Here is a 14,616-nt window from a genome sequence, read left to right on the forward strand (position 1 = left end):
CCGAATCATATTGGTCTAGCGACGCCCCTGACCCTAATGTCATAAAAAAGAGATACTTAGAAATAGAATTGGTTTTGTTTGGAAGCAGTGGTTTAAAAACTCGGAAAAGTGCCCAAAGTTACCCCATTTTACGGTACTATCTTGCCATTGAAAACTACAGGAAGACCGCCCCAGAGCTTCAAGCCACATGCTAGACATCCTGGCGCCGGTGGAAGCTCTATAGTCCTGCAAGGTTTCCGAATTTTGCAAGCATTTATCCTATTGAGGTCATTCAAAGACTGAAACATGTGAAATGCTCCATTTAATGAGCTCTTTAATATAAGGTATGATTCTACGATACAGGAGAAACTTAAAATTTTCATGGTCACCCCTATTATTATATTCTTTACTCCTTCCTTTCATTTGACCGGAATTCATACCTTTGTGACATTTAAAAATATGTCCATTTCAGACCAAAAGGTTATTAGTAAACCTAGTAACATACACTGTTACAGGCCGATACCTTTTCATGGTTCAGCAAAAACAGTACTTGCGAACAAAAGGACTATGTATAAATAGATGCGACGGGATTACCTGCGGAATTATCTCTATTGTATATATTATTCTATTAACCCTCCTCGTCCTTGCATCTTCTCTAGGTGTTAGGCGGCTTTTATTTGCACAATGGGGCGCTCAAAACACCAGGTTGGTGCTAGCGGCTACCCAAAGATGGCCGACCAAATCCTGACCATGACTTGGCTCGTTGGATTCGTCTATACAGCGAAGATCTATTTTTTAAAATTTGTTTTTCTTCATGGAATGTAATACTCTGGCCAAAGTTGCCCCAAATGCGGGGTAACTTTGGTCAGGCTATTTTTAACCCCTAGGGCACCCTTGCAAAATTATTAAAAAATCTTTTTCAACTTTAAGGTGTAGATGTAGAAGGGAACCCTAATCAGGGCCGTCGCCAGAGGGGGGGGTGTCACACAATTTTGTCGGCAAAATTTGACTGCTGTCAGCAATACCATGTGACTGTCGGCAAATGTAGTAAAAGGTATGTGTGATTGGCGGCAAGTTGCGAGAGCCATATAAAAGATTAATGTGTTACGAAATTGTGCTGTTGTAACTGAATAAACCTACTGTTAATAGTATAGAAGTTACTAGTTAAATTACTTTAAAAAAATTTGACTCCTACCCCACCCCCCTCTCTACTTTTTAGATTTCTGAGCGCCGTCCTGCCTAAAAAATTTTTGGGTCAACAAATTTATAAAAAAATCCGTCGGAAAAGTGCCCAAAGTTACCCCATTTTACGGTACTATCTTGCCATTGAAAACTACAGGAAGACCGCCCCAGAGCTCCAAGCCACATGCTAGACATCCTGGCGCCGGTGGAAGCTCTATAGTCCTGCAAGGTTTCCGAATTTTGCACTTTTTTGGACTTGGATAATGTTTGGGCCTTGGATGCAAAATTCGGAAACCTCTCACAAAAAATCTTCACTACAAATCAACTTTATTACATGTTTTGTGACTTAAATAACAAGTTGTCAAAATTTGGTGACGCATTTTTTTGGTCAAATTTGTTCATAATTTTCCTTCCATGAACTGCTATCTTGGATTTGTACAAAGAAATATAAATGTAGAACAAAAATGCATTTATGAAAACCAGTATTTATAAATGATTTCTTCTTGGGAGTATTTGTATAAATCATGTAATCCATTTTCAAGGGTTACTGAAAAGGTGTTTTTTGAAAATACTTAATTTGAAACTGGAAATTATTCAATGTTGTGCCATTTTTCCTTGGTGTCCATAATCTGTCCAAACTGCCTATTCAAAACACGCATATAAAATTGGCCATAACTTCAGAACCATTTATCCTATTGAGGTCATTCAAAGACTGAAACATGTGAAATGCTCCATTTAATGAGCTCTTTAATATAAGGTATGATTCTACGATACAGGAGAAACTTAAAATTTTCATGGTCACCCCTATTATTATATTCTTTACTCCTTCCTTTCATTTGACCGGAATTCATACCTTTGTGACATTTAAAAATATGTCCATTTCAGACCAAAAGGTTATTAGTAAACCTAGTAACATACACTGTTACAGACCGATACCTTTTCATGGTTCAGCAAAAACCATCCATTCATAATTGGAATCGGTGGCGATGGAAGCATTGAAATTAAGGGGGTCGGGGGACGAGTATATTTTGTTTTTACTGGAACTTGGGGGCGCAAAATAAAATTTCGGGAGCACAGTTGACAAAAAAATTGCAGTTGCAAATACATAGACCGGTTTTGTTTTTTAGAGAGACTATTTGAGCATTTCATATATTTGAGCTTCCAAAAAAGGCTTTATTGGGATGTGTGCGCATCAAAAGGGTGCAAAATTATTTGATTTTGCACCATTTTCGCCCATGATGGGGATGAAAATGCCTTTGTGACGGTATGCGCACACAGCGCGCAAACGTTTTATATTTTACACTATTTTGTCCCATGATCGGGGTGAATTTGGGAGCAAAAGGGGCTCCTTAACCCTTTTCTTTACCTTTGCCCTCCAGATTTTATCTTTTCCATTTTTTGTCAGGGAAAATTTCTTTCATCTTGTCATGGGGGCACTTCCCCTGGCTATACGTTACTGCCTAAATGGCGTTTTTGCCATTTGATGGGCCAGTTCGTGTGATCATGAAGCGCACAATTTTGTAATTTTGCCCTTTTTGGGCCCAAAACACCATGCTTTTCGATGTGCTAAAAAAGTTGCATCTTGGGGACCAACCCAAAAGTTCGATGAAGCCCTATAAAAGTCCAATTACGTTTGTAAAGTAGTTAAAACATCGGTCAAAGTTGATCTTTTTTTAAGGATTTAATATATAATTGTTAAATTTTAGTATTTTCTGAAGTACGATACTGACATTTTACAGTGGTTGCTTCAAAATGATTTCAAATAAACAGAGTGCAGTTTTCGCAACTTCACGTAATTTTACAAATGCGCGCGCAAGCTTTGAGATGAACCTTTGGCCTAAAAATTTGGCAGTTTTCAATAGAAAGTAACTTCTGGGTCAGCTAAATCCTCTACAACGGGTCCCAGCAATACAACATGGGGTCAAATCTGGTTTTAAATCCCACAAAAGTATTCCTCTGGTCATAAGGATTTTTTTTTAATAGTTAAGCTACCACCAGTGACGCATGTTCTTTAGTTTATTAGCAAAAATGCTCAGATAATAATTTAACATTTTAAATGTTTTTTTACCTAGGTAATGGGGAGAGAGGCAAAACATCCTAGATGGCACCAACTTCTTGGTCTTGGTTTTACAGGACTTATAAAAACTTGAAATGGTACATTTTGGCTTTAAAGAAAAATATACAAAAGACTAATGATTCTATTTTTGTATGAAAGGTTAGACTAACCTTTCGTTTATTTTTTTTACATTATAATCCTGCACTTTTACTGTAGTACAACAATTAATACATCACATTGGTTTTCTCCCTTTTCAACAAAAACAAATTATAAATTACTTCCAAAAAAAACCAATCCATTCAAATGTAAGTTACTTGTTCTTACCAACCCACTTAAGTTAAAAACACATTTTTGAGTTAAAGAAACTGCCCTTTTTGAAATATCACTCTCAAAAAGTCTGCTTACAAAGCTGCTTCCTGCAACATTGGCAAGTAATAACTAGCATTTCTTTGCAATATTTTTTTGCTTTGATCTCACAGCAACATAAATAGTTATTAATTTTTTACATTTTGTATAATCAGTGTTTTAGCACTTAAGTCTTTCAAAGAGCTAGTATTAATGTTAACTGCAATGCAGTTTGGTTACCTTTATGATATGGCCTTAGGCAGCACCTCAGTTTCATTACCCAAAGAGAAGCCACCCTTGAATTGCTACTACTTCGAATGCAAAATTGCCTTTTTGCATATAGGGTCAACTCTCAAGTTGAAGTTTTCGCAGTGGCTGTTTCGAATCGCCTGCTGTTACCTAATCCTGGAGAGCGTTGGCGATGAAACCAAACCACGTATACACACAGATGGCACTTCTCAACTTGAGATGAGACTATTTAGCTGCTACTTGTTGGATGCATAATTGCTCCATATTTTTTTAAGGTCATGAAAATGAGATGCTGGTTTGATCAATTAGGTGTTCTTATGAATTTATTCTTTTTCTCCTGAAGAATTTTCTGTGATAACTACATGTGTTCTGATAGCGAGAGACATGGCCGAAACGACCATGGAAGGTCAACTTTGACATCAACCACTTAGAAGACCTTATTTGATTAAAAACACCTAACATTTTTGGCCATAATGAGATGATGGTATGATGTTGCAGGGGCGTGGCTCGGCATCACTTCTTCTTGGTTGCCTTTGCTGCACTCTTGGTGACCTTGCCGGCTGATTCGGCTTTTTCTACAGATTTGATGACACCGACGGCTACGGTCTGCTTCATGTCACGGACAGCAAAACGACCGAGAGGTGGGAATTCTGAAAAGGACTCCACACACATGGGCTTTGATGGGACCAATGTGATTATAGATGCATCACCAGATTTCACAAATTTAGGGTTGTCTTCAAGCTTCTTGCCGCTACGACGATCAATCTTCTCCTTCAGTTCAGAAAACTTGCAAGCAATGTGAGCAGTATGGCAATCCAGTACTGGTGCGTATCCAGCGTGAATCTGTCCTGGGTGGTTCAAGATGATAACCTACAAGATAAAATAATTACAACAAACAATGAAACAGTTAATTAGATTTTCTATGACCGATTCAGAAATAGGCACTTCTAGTCTACGGGGAGCTCAGCAACTGTATGACAGATTTCAAAAACATCTCGGCTCCAAAATGCCTATGTTGCGAGCAACCTTAAAAGATGCAAGTCATTAGCACGGTCGGTGTGCTTTTTGTTAGCTGGAACTGTGGAGACTGTCACAATTGTACATCTAGTCAAAACTATTCCACACTACTGAATCATGCCTCTATATGCTAATACAAGCACTGACATAATTTCCTGAAAATGTGTATTTCCCTATACATTGTACTTCGTACAGAGCAGATCCAAGCATAATTTCCAATTTGGTCATGTTTTTTTATACTGGGCACCTAAAAAGGGTGGCTCTGTTGCATTCTTACTCATCAAAACTTTACATGCATGTAGTTTGCTTATTTGATATTTATTATGAGCTTGTTTAGTACTATTTGTTTCCTTAGACATTGGTCTTTCAATTTCTGAAACAAAAATTAATGATTTTCATTTGTACTAATTACTGTAACTCGTTAAGTCTAATTAGTCAGGGGTGGCTCATGTGGTGGAGGATCACAATGCTGTACAATGGTGATCATGTGGCGGAGGATCACAATGCTGTACAATGGATTTCTACTTGTTTCTGTAGTATTAATTGCCTCAGTATTTGTTAAGACAATTAAAAATTACTAATTACTTGTTTCTTCATTATTAAAGTTTGTTGACCTCGATGTATTTGAATAGGGATTTAATGACTCCCATTGTATCGTTTCTGAAATCGTCCGAGTATGTGCTCTCAGAATATATATACTTTTATTGGGTTCTAATGTATTGAAGTTATAGTACCAAACCTGTATAAGCATGTGATTTGTTTGAAAAATGCACATGCGACGCAACTGGTGCCCAACATAAAAAACATGACCATTTAACATCCCTGTATGTGCACCTGCTGTACTAATGCCATTGACATTGACCAATCATAAAGGACATTTCTGGGAGAGTTAAGCAAGTCACTGAAAGTCACTTGTATCAGTTATGCAAACACCCTTATCGTTTCTGATGAATCCTTATAATTGTTATCAATTCTTTTTGTCCAAAGATTGGTGAATAAATATGTTCATGCATGCTTGAATTATATTTTGTACATGTACTTTTTCTCAAAACGAAAAAAAAAAAGACCTGGCAATTATCATACCAGGGTGAAGATATAGCAAAATAACGGACGTGGGAATGGTGAAGGAAAAAGCAATATGAAGCAATTGTCATGCTCTTCATAAAAACACTGTATAGGTACTTTCAGTCATCTGGGATTTGTCAAATTATGATTAATTAAACCTGGTCAACCAGAAAAACTCAAGTTTTGACATTGACCATGTTGTCATTTTGTACTGTGAACCCGGTTGGTTTGAATGGGGAGTCAAAGAGGCAGTCTGGGTATGAGCCGAACATCAACAACCGTCCCTCAACAGAAGCCGTAAGATTAAATCTGTCACATCAGCTCATCAAGTAACTTCCTAATCAGATGACCCTAAATCATCCAGCCAACTGAAGGCCAAAGGTTTTTGCCGCAATGTCGGTAATAACATCCAACCAATAGGTGAGTTTTTCTGGTTAACCAGATTTAATTAATCATTAAGTAGAGGTGACTAACTCGTCATAATAATCTACCTGGGCGTCAAATGACTTGGCTCCCTTTGGTGGGTTAGACTTGGAGTCTCCAGCAACCATACCACGCTTGATGTCTTTCACAGACACGTTCTTGACATTGAATCCAACATTGTCTCCAGGCAAAGCTTCAGTTAGGGCTTCGTGGTGCATTTCTACAGATTTCACCTCAGTGGTAAGTCCAACAGGAGCAAAGGTCACAACCATGTTGGCTTTAATGATTCCAGTCTCCACACGGCCCACAGGGACAGTTCCAATACCTAAAACACGTAATGAAAGAAGGCTACATTACTTCACAATAGTCAATAATGAGCAGTTCGTTCAGAATCTGACATGAAATGAATTGAAACGCACCTGTAATAAGGATTTTATTCCCCTTTCCCAGATCATCTTGTTGCTAATAATATAGTTCAACATATTAGTAGGGGTAATACCATGAGCAGCCTCATCTCACTGCCCATAAGATACCTTACACTTCCCATACTGCATTTCTCCTATTTAATTTTTTTGTGCAACTTGGGTCGATAGCGATGAAATGTTCTTAAAGGAACAAAGCATATCGAGATCTTGCAAAATGTTTATTTCTTGACTATCATAACATTTTTGTTGCAAGTCTATTCTAACCCAGAAAACGAAGTAAATCTGTACAAAGTAATGCAATATGCAACTGATATATCATACTGCAAAAACCATTGGGGATGCTAAGATATCTTCTCTGCTTAATACCCAGCAAACACAAAACGTTTAAATGTCAGGTTATAGAAAGCGTGTAAAATAACCACAAAAATATTTGTGAAAACATTAAAACAATGGTGTTGACCAAAAATTTTGAAAAAATGACTCTTTGAAAATGATTTTAAAACCAAAAAATATTGTGCAACTTCTTCATATTTTTTCAAATGTAGGTCTATTGTAGTGGTTTTCAAAGAACATTTTAAAAATGACCTTTACAACTTGAACCGGACATTGAAATGTTGTTTAATCGGTTTGACCAAAACATGTTTTATACCATATTTATAGTATTTTAATCATATGACGTCATCGGCAAGGGATATCCCGATTGTAGACCAGGGGTCTATTTCACTTACATTTACGAAGCTTCGTAAGTCTCAAAATCGTTCGTAACCTACGAAGAGTCGCAAGTTCCATTTCACTAACTTATGAATGGTACCCTTCGTAATTAATAGGGAATGACTACAGGGACCATTCTTACAGTTACGTCTAGTATTGGGTATTCATAACTTTACGAATATCAAATGGTTTTTTGACGGTTAAAAGTTGAGTGAAATGGACACAGGATATCATCACAACATCACCATCTGCTGAAGAAGCTATTGGAACTAGTGAAAACGTTCCAGGTGCACAATCAAACTTGCCTCATTGCCACTGCAGGATTTTGCAATAGAAGCTACCGGGAACCAAATTACATGGACCGGCAATGGCGCCACTGCACGACCCCAATTGAAACCAGCCAGTCCACCTAATTAATTATTCATGAGCCCAGCACATGACCAGATTCGGCAGCCATCGGAAAAAGCCGAGGTGGATTTATGAATGAAAACAAGCTTTTATGAAGATCCTGAAAGTGCCGATTGATGATTTTCGGAAAAAGATGGCGGGCTGTCACTACAGTTTTCAGAATGGGAATACATGCTACCGAACGGAAGTTATAGCTGTTTGAAAAATGACTTTTTACCAGCATGAAATCACACAAAATTTGTGAGTGTCATAGAAGCTTAAATTTCATCCTTTCGTAACTTGATTTAAAAATTTGTTATGGTAAACAAGGAATTAGTTAAGCGTAAATGGAAGTTTGTTTCATGCAGTCATGCTCTTGTTTACATTGCTCGGTCGTGCATTTCCTTGTTCGCAAGCAATATTCATGATGGTTTTTCTCATGAAATTCTACCAAAAAGTGACCAATCTCACGCACGTGATTGGCTGGTTTTGAGCATGTGATAGTCATTAGTTTATTTAGTACTTAGTAGTAGTGCTTTTGCTCATTTGCATAGATGAAATTCGGTTGGCAAGTTTGATTGTGAGGTGAGCAACAAATGGTGTAGTGTTGAAGTTAAGGGATCTAAAATGAGCGTTTATTGCATTTCGACAGTATTTTTTGTGGGACATGAGAGCACCTCGGACCTATCGAATTGCATTCTGAATCTGAAGCATGTCTTTCTGATATCAAATAATTTTCATTTTTGAAAATCACAATATAATACAAATTTTATGACAAACTATAAAAATTTGATATTTTTCAAATTTTGATATATAACAGTCCTCGGTAAATTATATAAATCTAATGATATATTCTTAAAGTGTATGTAGCTGGGAGGAAAAGCCGACGGTCAATTGAAAATTTTGACCATTCATATTGAAGATATGGATTTTTTTCCCAAAAAGACCTAATTTGTTTTGGTGTTTTGGGAAAAAAAATCCATATCTTCAATACGAAAGGTCAACATTTTCAATTGATCATCGGCTTTTCATCCCACCTACATACACTTTAAGTATAAATCATCAGATTTATAAAGTTTACTTCAAGTACTGTTAAATATCAAAAATATCAATTTTAATGATTTGCCATAAAATGTGTATTAAATTGCGAATTTCAAAAAATCAAAATTATTTGATATCAGAATGACATTCTTCGTATTCAGAATGCAATTCGATATGTCTGATGTGCTCTGATGTCCCAAAATAAATACTGTCCAAACGTTCATACCCCAGCCCTTAAATCACTGTAGTACTATTTTATTTACTTACCACCAATCTTGTATACATCCTGCAAAGGTAGACGAAGGGCTTTGTCAGTGGGTCTTTTTGGCGCATTGATTGAATCCAGCGCCTGGAAAAGTGTCTTCCCAGATGCCTTTCCACCTTCTTTGGTCTCTTTGTCCCATCCCTTGAACCACTTCATGTTGGCGGACTCCTCCAACATGTTGTCACCATGCCAACCAGAAATGGGCACAAATGCTACCGACTTGGGATTGTAACCAATCTTCTTGATGTAGGTTGATACTTCCTTCTTGATTTCTTCAAACCTAGCCTGGAATGAAATTGTTAAAACATTGAAATTTAGTTTACCCACTAAAGTATAACTCACTATATCTCACTAGGAACACCCACTGCAGATGCATGCATCCCACAACACTAGGGTTTCCTTTAATGTGAAAATAGCACATATATGTATGTGTTAGTGAAAATAGCACATACCTGCGCGTTCACACACTTTGCATATAATATACCCCGAAGTGCAACACATACAAAATGTATTTAAATTGTACAATTTGATATGCTGGCGAAAAGGTGTAAACCATTTTGAAAATATCGCGCTGCACTACAAGCAGGTTGCACTCATAGATTGAATACAACTTATTTATCTTGCAGGTCAGATATGAGTGATTCAATGTAGAGGTACTGTGTGAACATTACAGTGCAGCGCGGTATATTCAAAAATTGTTTTCACCTATTGCTATGGCAGTTAATCCTATTATTACATCACTTCGCCAGTGTATAGAAATAACCAATATTTCAGTCTGGTGCCATTTGCAAGTAGAATTTCGCGGTTCTCGATGCAAAGCCTCCACCTTGATGCACATCATTTTAACCTGTGCAATTTTACTTGACCCAAAAATGACCTTCACATTATCTGCCTCACTAAGGAGGCCTTCCCACCAAATTTCATGAACCTCAGCAGTCTATGGAAATTTGAACCCAGATGACCCAAAAATGACCTTGACATTTTTGCCTTGTTTCAGTGGTCGTCCCAGCAAATTTCATGAATCTGCGACACTCTGGAGATTTGACCTCGGATGACCCCAAAATGACCTGACAAAATGAAATTGAATACCCTTCAGCAAAACAATGACGCCATCACCGCAAGTCAGTCATATAGTCCATGCCAATTGAATGAAATCAAATAACTTTTTTTTTCAATCTTGACCAAAATGCTTTTTATTTTGATCCCAAGCTTTTTAGAAACCCATCCTTAAGACAACATTTTTCTCCACTTTTCAGAATCTCAAATCCCCAGGCTGTAGAAAGCATGCCGGATAAACAATGCTTTCCAAATCATTTCAAAGATTTGTGTTCCCCTACCAAATACGCCATGCATGTTGCTGTTTAACCACAATCTGGCCCTTGGGCCGCCTGTTGAGAACCCTGGCTCGATTCCTTTTCTATCGGTTAACATACCTCATCGTAAGGTGGTTGAGTGCTGTCCATCTTGTTGACTGCAACAATAAGTTGTTTCACACCCAGGGTATAGGCAAGGAGGGCATGTTCCCTGGTTTGGCCGTTCTTGGAGATACCAGCTTCAAATTCACCTGTGCCACCAGCAATAATCAGCACAGCACAGTCAGCCTGCAAATATTGGACAGAGAATGTGTGTGAACAGATAGTAAATTGGGATATTTTGAATGAATTCAAATCTACGCATCTTCATGCCTTTGATGATCTTGCCTTTTTGCTTTTAATGTGATATTGGTCTATATAGCAGGTGCAGATCCTGTTATTTGACGAATCCCCCATATTTTCATATAGGCGGGATGGTCTATACAATTACCCCCCCCCCCCCCGGCCAAATGTTGGCACCTATATGTGGGTTTCTCGCCAAATTTACCTTGTGTATGACCTGTACCCATGTAATGAGCGTTAAGTTCAGGTGATTCCTACTTTTGCACCAAATTCCTCAAATTATTCCACCATTTTGGCTTCTTTATGGCAAAATTTGTTTTTTCACAAGGTTTCACACGCATTTGTACTATTAAAATTTAATTGTTGAAAAAGTTGAATTAAACAAATCCCCCCATGTCAGAAAGAAATCTATGCCGCTGTAAAAAATTGGGCAAATAATTTCTTACCTGTGATGTTCCTGTGATCATGTTCTTGATGAAATCACGATGGCCTGGGGCATCAATGACAGTGACGTAGAATTTTTCGGTCTCAAATTTCCACAAGGCAATGTCAATGGTAATACCACGTTCACGCTCAGCCTTCAGTTTGTCCAACACCCAGGCATACTTGAAAGAACCTTTGCCCATCTGTAACAAAATGGATTATGTGTTAGTATATGGTACCACCAAAAAAAAAAATAACTTTATTATTCTTACATTACTTTATGTCAATGTCACCCCAAACTTGCTTATGGTTGGATGTCAGAAGGTGGTGTACCGAACACGAGTCCCTGCTGTTCATTCATCACAGTCTGTGTTGCTCTGGTTAGAGCGGTCACCCTGCAAGTGAGAGGTCTAGGGTAGTCACCCCACACACGGGGCATTAAGTACCATGGGGCATTAAGGGGGTACTACACCCCTGGCCAATTTTGTACCTATTTTTGCATTTTTCTTGGTGACAGGTAAGGTATGTTTATTATAGGAGCAAAGACTACAACAACTGCACTGAAAATTCTGCAACTCAAGCAAGTTATTGATTTTTGATTGCAACTCCACAACTGTTGTCTGTGCTGAAATAAAATTTCCAGAGCAGTAGTTGTAGTCCTTGCCCCTATAATATGTATATTTTGTCACCAATGCGCTATAATTTTTGACAAAAATGCAAAAATAGGTACAAAATTGGGCAGGGGTGTAGTACCCCCTGAAGTACCACCCAATTAACAATTATGCATATAAGGGAATTCTGACAAATATTTTAAATAGACAAGAGTAGTTTATAATAGCTACTCATTAAAATGATCAGTGCTTATGTAACATCATGTTAGTTGCTCATCACAGTTTGACCCAAACATCTTGGCAGACATCTTCAAAGTACACGCTGAACTTAGTATCTCGGACTAGTTTGCTGAACTTAGTATCTCGGACTAGTTTAAGTACATCATTTAATATCCTTTTTTTCCACACGAGGTATAGATCAACAACTTTTGATAGTTTCATCTGAAAGGACCCACTAAGCAAGCATATATCAAGATTTATTTGTCTCGTCAAATGATTTGAAGAGAAAATGAAAGTGTACTACTATTCATTTTCTCCTTTTTCATTTCTTTCCATTATGGTAGCAAAAAACCCATGGGGTGTTGGGGTAAATGTCCAAATATTCTACAGGAATTTTTTTTATCAAACCAGCATACAAAATGGACTGCTCAGTGACAGAAGTTCAAGTGCAATATTATAATCAAGTGTGATAATCAAGCCTGAAAAGTGTGAAATCGGCCTTATAAAAGCTCAACAGGCAGAAAATAATAATTCACGCGAAAGCCTGACAATTCTCTTGCCTGCCCTGGATAATTGCCAAATGTTCACAGGACAGCTATTGCACTTGTCCACTTCTGGCACTGTGCAGTTAAAATATCCTTTTTACAAACTCACCTCAGATGCTTCTTTCTCAAACTTCTCAATGGCACGCTTGTCGATGCCTCCACATTTGTAGATCAGATGGCCAGTTGTTGTGGATTTGCCAGAGTCGACGTGACCAATGACGACAATGTTGATATGGATTTTTTCCTTAGGCATTTTGAAGTGTTTTGCACAGAGTGCTTGATATTTATTGTAACGTTTTCAGGCTGAAAATGATTCAAAAGAAAATGTATCAAAGTTAGTATATTCATTTTGCACAAGTGCTACGTTATTACTCATTCAATGCCATTTCAACAAGGCATGTCACCATCCCTGTTAAGGGTAGACGAGGTATTGTTGGTCGAAGCAACCTAAAAATCTATTTTCATTATCTAGATCATTCTACAGTGGAAACTCATTATAACGAAGTTGTCAGGGACAGAAAAATTAGTTCTTTATATCCAAATTTCGTTATATCAGGGTTGTAAAAACAATAAATAACAAAAGAATTTTGTATCTTGGTTCTGGAAAAATAGTTCTTTATAACAGGGTTTTTCTTGTATCAGATTTCGTTATGAGGTTTTACTGTATTATTGAAAATTAACACCTTGACGTTTTGCAAAAGCTCATTCTACAAATCGTATACTTTGCTAACTTCCTTAATTTATTGTTGTTAATTACCATAGTCATGTACGTTTTACAAAAGCTTTACAACGTAACTCAAGAACCGCAGCACCTATAAAAGTATCTGATATTTTAATTCTTCTACATGCTCGCTATGAATTGAGCAATGCAGTTTTTGCCAAAGCTCACTACCATTCGTAAGATACTGTGAACTACCTAATCACAACAGTTTAAAATAATTAATAACCTTAACAGTTCTTGAACTTATTACACTTTGGTTCACATTGGGGTGGAATAGATTTCCAATGGAAAAAAATTAGATTTGCATTTCGTAGTTATGGTACATCAAAGTTTGCAAGTCCGCATTTAAAGTGTGCAAAACATCCACCTTGTGGGACATGGACCCAGTGGGAATGACCCGAGTGGGACATGGACTAAGTGAGATTGGACTTGCTGGATCTGGACAAAGTAGGATTTGGACCAAATGGGAATTGGTCAGAGATTTTCTCCCTCATAGATTTTTAAATGTATGCTTCCCCACACTCGGGTCAACCACATGGATCGTTGTTTTAAGCAATACCCAAATTATTTTTCCAGATTTAAACTTGTTTAACAATGGGGTCACAACTTTTGGTGCATAAACCCCGCCTTTTGAGGAGCGAAAGCAATTGCTCCTCTCTAGTCCCATTTGCAAGAGCGATTTAGCTCCTGGTGAGGACTTGACTTTACAAAGAATCTGGGGGAAGGATGTGGCAACCACCTGGTAACGCGAGGGAATATTTTTGACTTTCTGGAATAGATACCCCTGGAAGAGACCAGAATAGCATTCCCACTTTTAGAACTGCCCGTCCATCAAGTGTCGCTCACGTCAAAGGGGCTCAATAATATCCCCATATTCTTTTAGTCGTGTTATGCTGGATCAAGACTTCTGATTTTTTCAAGCCCAAAAATTGCCCAAGGAGGAGCCAAAATGAGCTCCTGGTCCCAAAGATGGCTCCTGGTCTTAGTTTGTAGTGTAAAATCTTGGATACACCAGAAGCCAAAACTGCGCAACCATGAGGTAAAAATCCCTGAGTGCCTGGTTAATACATTGGTTCTGGGTCTAGTAACTTCATCAAATTTTACTCCAGCTGGCGGCAGGTTTCAATTCCTATGAAAGGCTTGGTCTTGCTTGCACCGTCTTGGTATTATCTGTTGTAAGCCATGCTTTAAATAGCTTTTCCCATTATTTTGAATTAAGCGCAAAAATAATTTTGACACCACTTACAATTGTACAAAATGTTTTTTACCTTTCACATTTTTTAAATATTTATTTTAC

This window comes from Amphiura filiformis, unplaced genomic scaffold, assembly GCF_039555335.1.
Source record: "Amphiura filiformis unplaced genomic scaffold, Afil_fr2py scaffold_65, whole genome shotgun sequence".
Lineage (NCBI taxonomy): Eukaryota > Metazoa > Echinodermata > Ophiuroidea > Amphilepidida > Amphiuridae > Amphiura > Amphiura filiformis.